General features: G+C 35.0%; 1 protein-coding gene across 2 annotated transcripts in view; it reads right to left on the reverse strand.

Moving 5' to 3' along the window:
* Positions 1–9,214, reverse strand: part of Rabgap1l (RAB GTPase activating protein 1 like) — a 657,680-nt gene that overhangs the window by 388,330 nt on the left and 260,136 nt on the right. The gene's annotated exons all lie outside the window — the stretch shown is intronic.

Raw genomic sequence — 9,214 nt, forward strand, 5'->3', positions numbered from 1 at the left:
AAACATGCAAAGCTTTACCCTCTGACTAATTTCAGAAATCCCACAAATTTGGGGGACATGAAGAAAGTGAACAGAGGATATCAAGAACCACATCCTCAGAGGGAGGGAGTTTCTATAATTCACAAGATGTATAGAATCCTTGGGTTGCAGCAAACACTTGTTAAAAGTCTTTAAAACCCAGGCTGCTGGGCACATATTTCATAGCAGTGAGAGTCAACTCTTCTCATCACAAAGACAAGGATGGAAAGTGCTGCAAGTGCTACTTCCTAACAAGAGATGTTTTCCCTGCAGAATTTGAGTATCTCTTCATAGATGGGACTCCCCAGCTGACATATCTGTATATACAATAAACTCTGTGCAGCCTTACTCGGCATTTGAAAGGGGTGGGTTGGGCACGAGGTACATCATCCAACTCATAGAAACCTAGCTCCTAGGGTAAAGGAAAACAGCAAAAAGAGGGATAGAAAAACAAGGGAAAGTAGTTTAAAATTCCAAAACACAAAGAGTTGGGCTGTTAAGAATTCTTTCAATTGAAAGGAGACAGAGACAGAGACCCACATTGGAGCACCGGACAGAAATCTCAAGGTCCAAATCAGGAGCAAAAGGAGAGAGAGCACGAGCAAGGAACTCAGGACCGCAAGGGGTGCACCCACACACTGAGACAATGGGGATGTTCTATCGGGAACTCACCAAGGCCAGCTGGCCTGGGTCTGAAAAAGCCTGGGATAAAACCAGACTCGCTGAACATAGTGGACAATGAGGACTACTGAGAACTCAAGAACAATGGCAATGGGTTTTTGATCCTCCTGCACGTACTGGCTTTGGGGGAGCCTAGGCAGTTTGGATGCTCACCTTACTAGACCTGGATGGAGGTGGGTGGTCCTTGGACTTCCCACAGGGCAGAGAACCCTGATTGCTCTTTGGGCTGACGAGGGAGGGGGACTTGATTGGGGGAGGGGGAGGGAAATGGGAGGCGGTGGCAGGGAAGAGACAGAAATCTTTAATAAATAAATAAAATGTTAAAAAAAGAATTCTTTCAATAAAATAACTTTAGTTATGAAAATAGAGGAAATAAATTAGCTTTATTAAATTTTTATCATCTAAATGGGAGGAGGAAGCAATCCAATAATTGAGATTCTAACACCAGATATAAATAGTGCAGACTCCTCAGAGAACCATTTCATTCCACATGGAAAGCATGAAATCACTTGTAAATTGTAGCTGTTTTGCAAAACATTATCTTGAATAAATGGCACTTACTTGAGTATGGGATGAAGAGTGTCTAGGTCTACCAACAACTTCTGTGGTGCTTAAAATAGCAGCAAAAAAGAACAAATTTCCTTCCCTGCCATGCTTTTATCTTATAAGAAACAGCATCTATTGGCCCAAGGGAAAAACAGTACATCAACACAAAAGCTGCCAGGCTGAAGATGGCTGTGGCTTTATCTGCAGGAGTCCATCTACAGACATAAGCCCACTTAATTCTACATAAACCCATCCAAGACACCAACAGAGTATTATTTTTAAAAGGGAAGAAACAGATCAATGCCACTTTCTCTCTTAAGAAATTATACAAGTCAATGTTCTAAATATATGCTAAATATATTTATATTTTTTAAATATAAAAAATAAAGAAAAAGCAAAGAAAAAATACTTTCCTTGAAAAATAATATCTCACTATGAAATGGAAACTGCCAAAGAGGATGTATGTTCAAAAATAAAAGTATAACTGTAAGTCTAGATATTAAATGTCAACTTTGAATTCTGGATAAATTTCTAATAATTTATTTCAAAGCAAAAATAGATTTTTTTATTTAAGGTTATAATCTGTCTTTAGACTAATTAATAACTTTAATACCAGATAGGGTTATAAATGTCCAAATAATTTTTATGTCTAACTAAATGGAATATAATATTTCAAAATACTTTTTAAGAAGAGGGTTTTGAGACAGGGTTTTTTGTGTAGTCTTGGCTGTCCTGGAACTAGCTCTGTATGCCAGGCTGGCCTTGAAATCAGAGATCCACGTGCCTCCACCTTCCGAGTTCTGGGGTTAAAGGTGTGAGCTGCCACCACCTGGCGCAACAAACTTAACTATTACATTTCATGATGTCATTCAGTAAATATTTATAAAAACATGCATTATATGTAGCTCTGATTGATGACCTAAAAATATCTTTGTCACTGACCTCAAAATATTCAATATCTAGTGAAAAGGGAAATAGTGAAGGTTCTCATTCATATGTGGAATCTTCAAAAAAAAATTTCAATCTTAGTAAGAGTAGCTAGACATGGTATCATACACCTTAAATCCATCATGTAGGGGTCTGAGACAAGAAGCTTGCCAAGAGTCAAGGACAGACTGGGCTGCACTGTGGAATCAAAAATAACTTGAGCTACAGAAAAAAAACCCTATCTCAAGAATAAAAAATTAAAAGTTGAAAGTAAAAGGGTAGTTGCCACAGGTTCAGAAGAGGGAAGGAAAAGAGAGAGATTCAGAAAGTTAGTTAAAGGGGACTAAATGATAGCTAAAACATTTGCACAGAAATACACTGTAAACATTTTTCAAAGCTAGAAGAAAATTTTAATTTTTTCTATGAAGAAATTATAGATGTTTGAGGAAATAGATACATCTACTGTAATGTATAATATTTACAATTATTTGAAATATCACATTGTATGCCATTAATATATATATATTTATATATTAGTTTAAAAGATTTCATATATATCTTTGAAAGAGACATAAAAGTGAGTATGTTTACTGTAGTGAAGTAAGAATGAATGTTAACATGAGGAATTTCTCTTCATTTTTCCCCTTCCTTTTTCATGGTGCACTTGATGGCCAGAGCTATAGCTGCCAGCTTAAATGCAAGATAGACACAACAGACAGGGCAGCAACAAGAAAAGAGTGAGTTCATTTCTCTGCATCATGGAGCCAACTGTAGGCTTGGAGCATCTACATCCAGACTTCACTCTCATGGGAAGAAAATAAACTTGTATTTCCTATAAATTTAGTAATCTTTCTTAGATCTATCTGGGATTTTATAAATAAACTTACTCTTAACAAACGCTATGTGCATATTCCAGTAATTACACACCTGGTGTTTTTTAAGGCCTATGCTAGTGTACACCAATAGAGCCTTCTATGAGGATGGAAATGTTCTGAATGCTTGCTGCACAATTTAGCACTGAAAATATTCTTAAATATGCTAAATAGATCCTCAAGTTTTACTTAATCTAAATTAATTTTAATAGCAACTTGTAGCTCACAGCTATTGCTATCACAAAACACCAAAACTGACTGAATTGGTTTACAATGAGATAAAATTCTACTTTACTTCTCATGGAACAGTGAATTAAAATTTCAAACATTATTTTCATTTTCATGAGACATGCCTTTAATCACATTTTGCTAAATGAATTTTATTAAATAAGCATGTCAAGCAATATATTCAAAAACTCAGATGATACTTCTTGCTAATTTTGAAAATGAAAATAACTTTTCAGGGTGTCTATAATAAAACATTTTCTATATGGTACAAAAGTACCTTATTTTCTACTTAATTATAAACACACTGCTATTAAAAACTGAACGGAATTTAAATATTTGAGTAAAGATAAGATTTTCTACATTCCTATTTATTATCTTCTATTGAAAGTAGTATTTTTTCATACAATATATTCTGAATGTGTCTTTCCCTTCCACTCCTCCTCCTAGTGCTTTCCCACTTTCCCTCCCATTTGGATCCACACCTCTTCTGTCTCTCCTGAGAAAACAAACAGGCATCTTAGAAATAATAATAAACTAAAACATATTATGATAAATAAAAAGCAAGCAAATCAGAATAGGATAATATGAACAAATAAGAAAAAGAGCTAAAGGAAAAGCACACGAAACAATTGTGGACAGAGTGACACATATTCGTGCACACACACAGGAATCCCATAAAATCCTAAAACCAGAAGTCATGAATATAGATGCAAAGAACCGGTAAGTAAAAACAAATCAAACAAACAAAAACACATTCTGATTTAACATATGAGACAAAAAGACCTCCAAAGATGTTGTTGAATTAGTTTTAGCCTTGCCATCAGCCACTGGGAATGAGGCCTACCCTTAAGAATGGTTTGTTTCCCCAGTGAGTCCCCTTTGGAGAAAACTAATTTATTTTTTGTTATCCATTAGAGATATCTGATAGTCTCTTAAAGCAGCTTAAATACTAAAAGAAATACCTAGAAAAATGGGATAAAATTCTATTTTGTTAAGAACTGACATGCTAGAGAATGTCAAAGTAAAATGGCTACTCATATTTTAATAAAATAACTTCTTAACATGAATTACAAATCATTTAAGTTTTTTTTTAAGATTAGGACACACTCTGTCCAATACTAATGACCTGTGTTATGAGCACCATGCATTATAAAGCATGGTTCTTAGGTTATTAATAAACTATTCTGAACAGTCATCTGGCCCAAGAGTCCTACGCAAGAAAAGATCATACTATTTTTTTGTTGTCTCTGATGTGTCTGTTGGACTTCCCTTCCCCTTACCAAAGCTCCTCTTTCTGAGCACAAAGCCTTTTGTGCAACAGAGATGATTCTCACACAGAATTTATTACACTTGGTTATGATGGTCTTTGTTATAGATGGTACTGTAGCAGGGAATAAAAGCATGCAGAGACAGCAGAATCAAACTGTTCTTCAGGGTAGAGCAGTAGAGCAATGTCACATCAGATCACTAACTTCATGATTCTGTCCAGAGCAGGCTTGACTACATAGGTTTGCCTGGGTTAGCTTTTATTGTCAACCTGTCATAATCTAGATGATGAAAACTCGACTGAAGATCTGTCACAATCAGATTGGCCTGTAGGCATAACTGTGGGGCGTTTTTGTGAGTACTGATTTAGGAGGACACAATCATTGGGGGCTGTATATCACTAGGCCAGTGGATCTGGGCTATATATGAACTCTCTGAGTCTGAGTCAGTGGCAGAGCAAGCCACTAAACATCATTTCTCTATGGACTCAACTGCAGGCTCGTGCTTCAGGCCTGTCTTAACTTGCCTTGCTGATGAATTTTTGATGCTGGAAGTGTAAGCCAAATAAACCCTTTTCTCCCCTAAGTTACTTTTGATCCATGGTGATTATTATAGCAACATAAAAGCAAACTAGGACACTGCTTTAATTCAATTTATTCTGTAAGCCGTTACTGTTTGCTTAATATTTCTGAATTTAAAACTCATATGCAAATTGGAAAAAATAATGTGATAAATTTAAGCAAATGATTTATTAATCCTGAATAAAGCTTTTAAATCACTTTAGTTGGCATTATAGTTTGCTGAGCCATGCAGCCGAAAGAGCGTATGATGTTTCTGGGAAGATTATCTAATAAATGCAACCTCTGTATAACCCCTCTGCTTTAAATAATTTACATAAGATCAATTAGGTATTATGTAAATACAACTCACATCCATAAATTAGAAGAAATTATCAGCTGAAGAATAAATTAGAAAGTTAAGAAATATAATTTTTTAAAATTACTTTGGAATGATATAGTTGCAGAAATTAGGTCAAAACTAAAATGGCAAATAGTTCATCTATTATTTGAATTTTTAAATATTTAAAAATGCAAGAGCCAATTCTATGTTTTACATGAGGAATACACTTATATGGGACACTTTGATGAATATAACTTCAAGTAATATTAGGGATTTAAATGTTTCCCAGAGACAGAATAAATAATTTGGTCATCACCAAGAGAAGAATCAATCTTCAGCAGAATTTCAAATATCTACACATCTATTACTTCTAAGCAGTTAAGCAGTTAAGACCCTTTGAGGTTAATTAGGTAGCAAAGAAAGCCATATCTTTGCCACTGATATATTACAATAAATTATGCAGTCTGCCTGCGGCAATGGTACAAAGAAGCAAAGCATGGAGAAACAGCCACTGCTTCTTTATTAACCTAATACTAACAACAAAAGTAATTACCTTTCAGAAATTCCACTGTATCTTTGACTTTAAATAAAATTTTTGTACAAAAGAATCCATGAATTCATATAGCAACTTCAAAATGTAAATAAAGTATTCCTTTGTAACCTATAGTGTTAGTTTGCCTGCACAGAAATTTAAAACATTGAAGTGCAGATTCCTGTGTTCCTAAGTACCACAAAAACACATTCCGTGGATCAGAGGCTAGGAATGTCCAGTTTTAGCAAACTTTATCTTATGTGAGTCTAGTGTATGCAAAAGATAGCTGAGCCTCAGCCAGTGAAAGAGCAAGTTACTAATCTAAAAATCTCAGTAAATTTGTTAAGCACTAGATATACGTAATCCAAGCTTCTATCCAAGACGTGGCACCAAGACCCAAGACAGTGGTATCACAAGGAAACTTCTCAGAAATGAAGAGCTTTGGACTCTACCCAACCCTGCTGAACCAAAATTTCTGTTTCAACAAGTGCCTCAGAAGATCTGTAATTTTCATTAAAGCTTAGATCTACTGGTCTAGAGTAGCTAGTCTTAGGTTCAGACTTTCCTAGGGTACCCAAAAATTAGTATTAATGTTGTAGCCAATAACTGGCATATGCATTATAGCAAGACAAGAAAAGTCAAATATCTGTTGAAAAAGGGAAGGAGGGTTCTGAGTACATTTTGGTTCATCTAAAAACATTCATGGTAACATCACTTGTTTTATTCTAACAAGTATTACATTAATAATAAAATACAGAAGCTATTAAAAATGGACCAACCAAGAATGAGCAAAGTTATACAGAGAAGTTTCACAAACAATAATGGTTTCTGAGTTAATTTAGTTTTTAATTTAAAATTACTTAAGATATAAATAAAAACCAAGATTTTACTTGTTAGTTCAGTATAATCTACAAGTGATACCATCCCATGTATCCACATACTTGACATTTCATAAAATATTTGTTAAAAAATAACTAGTTTGAATATAGGTTAAAAAAAGTGAAGTGACAGCCCATAGGAAGTTTTTTATTTTATTTTCCAGTGTAGTTGATACACCCAGTGCTACTGCACTGAAAAAAACTGATTTTCCCTTTCCCAGTGGGTATCAACTACAACTAGTTTCTTGGTTATAGGTGGGACTTTGTTGCCACTTTCCCTTCTTTGTGCTGGTAATTTGTCTGGTTTAAATTTCTGAAGGTCTTGTGTATGCAGTCAGTCTATGTGAGAACACTTGTGTATCAGCCCTACAGTGTCTGGAGACACTGTTTCCATGGAGTCATCCATCACCTCTCGTTCTTATGTTCTTTCCACCTCTTCACACAGATTTCTGAGCCTTAAAAGTCAGTGTCTGATACAGATCTCATTTAGGGTTGAGTGCTTTGGAGTCTCTCACTGCTAGCACCTTGTGCAGTTGTGAATTTCTGTGTTAATTATTTACTACAAGAAGTAGCTTGTCTCATTAAGGTTTCTCATGGGTATAGCAATATGATATTAGGAGTCATTTTATTGCCATGTTTCCTTACTAGAAGGTTTAGCAGTAGATTTTTCTACTACTGCCGATGTCCTACCTCGTCTCAAGTTCTTGGCCACTTTAGTAGCGTCAGGTATGGATTCCATCTCATAAAGCAGGCCCTAAACCCAGTCAAAGTGGTTGGTTGTTCCCATAACATCTGTATATCTTTCAGGAAAGTCACTGTTGTGGGGAGCAGGGTTTGTAGCAGAATGAAACTGAAGAATATTTTCCAAGCATTATAAATACTAGTCTATAGGGAGGAAACTTCTGATATGGAGCCAGCTCAAATTTCTTCATATTTGATGACATAAGTAAGTACTCTTTAGCAATAGAACCTTACTATCAGGTTGTGGTGAGAAACCAATAGCTTTGGCAACCTGTGATGGTTAGTGGGGTCTCTTGGACCCCTCTGGCCAAGAATTCAACAAGATGTAACCTATAACTTGTGCTTAAAATTTTAGTCCTCATTATATGGTGATTCCATTTAAATTCTTGTCAAGAATGTATTATTTTCACATATATTTTAGGAAGGTTTTCTAAAGTAGTAAGTTTCCATATGGCTTTTCTATAGCCTTTCGTTTTCGTTGCCCTTTCTTATATCACTTAATTTACCCTACCCTTCCATCCTCCTCATTTAATTTTCCTATTCTAGTTTTCATTTTATCCCTTTATAACACTATATTGTATTTACCCTTTCATGGAATATCTGCTCCTCTCCCATGGTCCCATACTAGCTATTTAAACTCTGTTGCTATTCTAATTGAAAACAATATATCTTAAGCTTAAAAGTTAACATTTGCATATAAGATAAAGCATTCAGTATTTCTGGCTTACCTAATTCAGGATGATTGTTTCTAGCTCTATTTGCTCAAAATTTCATAATTCGTTTTTATTAACATCTGAATAATATTGTATAACACAGTTTTGTTATCCATTTGTCAAATGGTGGACATCTAGGCTGTTTCCAATTTCTGGCTATTGCAAATAGAGCATCAATGAATACAGATGAGCAAGTATTTCTGTAGAAAGTTATAGAGTCCTTTGAGTATATAGCTAAGGATAGCAAAGATGGATATTGTGGTACATAAATTTAGATCTTTTTAAGAAAACTCCACACTGATTTCCACAATGATTCTACCAGTTTACACCCTGATCAACAATAAATAAACATTCCCCTTTCCGTCCATCCTGAGTCCTATGTATCATCACTGTAACAGTGGCTGTAACCAAGAAAACAGCAATTCCAACAGACAGAGGCACAATTCCTGCTTTTGAAATGTATAATTTTAAGTTGCAATGCTATTTTGTTCATATGTTATAATAATGTGGCCACTATTCAAGATATAGACTAACTACGAAGGTTTGTCAGAGCAAATGCTAAAGATCAGGAAATTATTAGTGCAATCTTTAAAACACATTGTTACATGAAAGAAATACAACTTACATATTAAATAACATTAGAATATAATGATTTGATATTATTTTTAAATTTTTGTTTTATTCTTAATTTTCTGTATGTGAGTGTAGGATGTGTCTGTACATGAGTGCAGGTGCCCAAGGGGCCAGAAGAGGGCATCAAGGTTACAGTAGGTTTGGGTTTGGGTCCTATGCAAAGGCTGTATGCACTCTTAACAACTTGGCAGTGAGTCTTTATTTTGATATCCTAAAGAAGCTAAATAAGAAGGTGAACCCAAAGAAAAACATATAGCTATCCTCCTGGGTAGGGGAAGT

This window comes from Microtus ochrogaster (genome assembly GCF_000317375.1).
Source record: "Microtus ochrogaster isolate Prairie Vole_2 chromosome 6 unlocalized genomic scaffold, MicOch1.0 chr6_random_2, whole genome shotgun sequence".
Classification (NCBI taxonomy): domain Eukaryota; kingdom Metazoa; phylum Chordata; class Mammalia; order Rodentia; family Cricetidae; genus Microtus; species Microtus ochrogaster.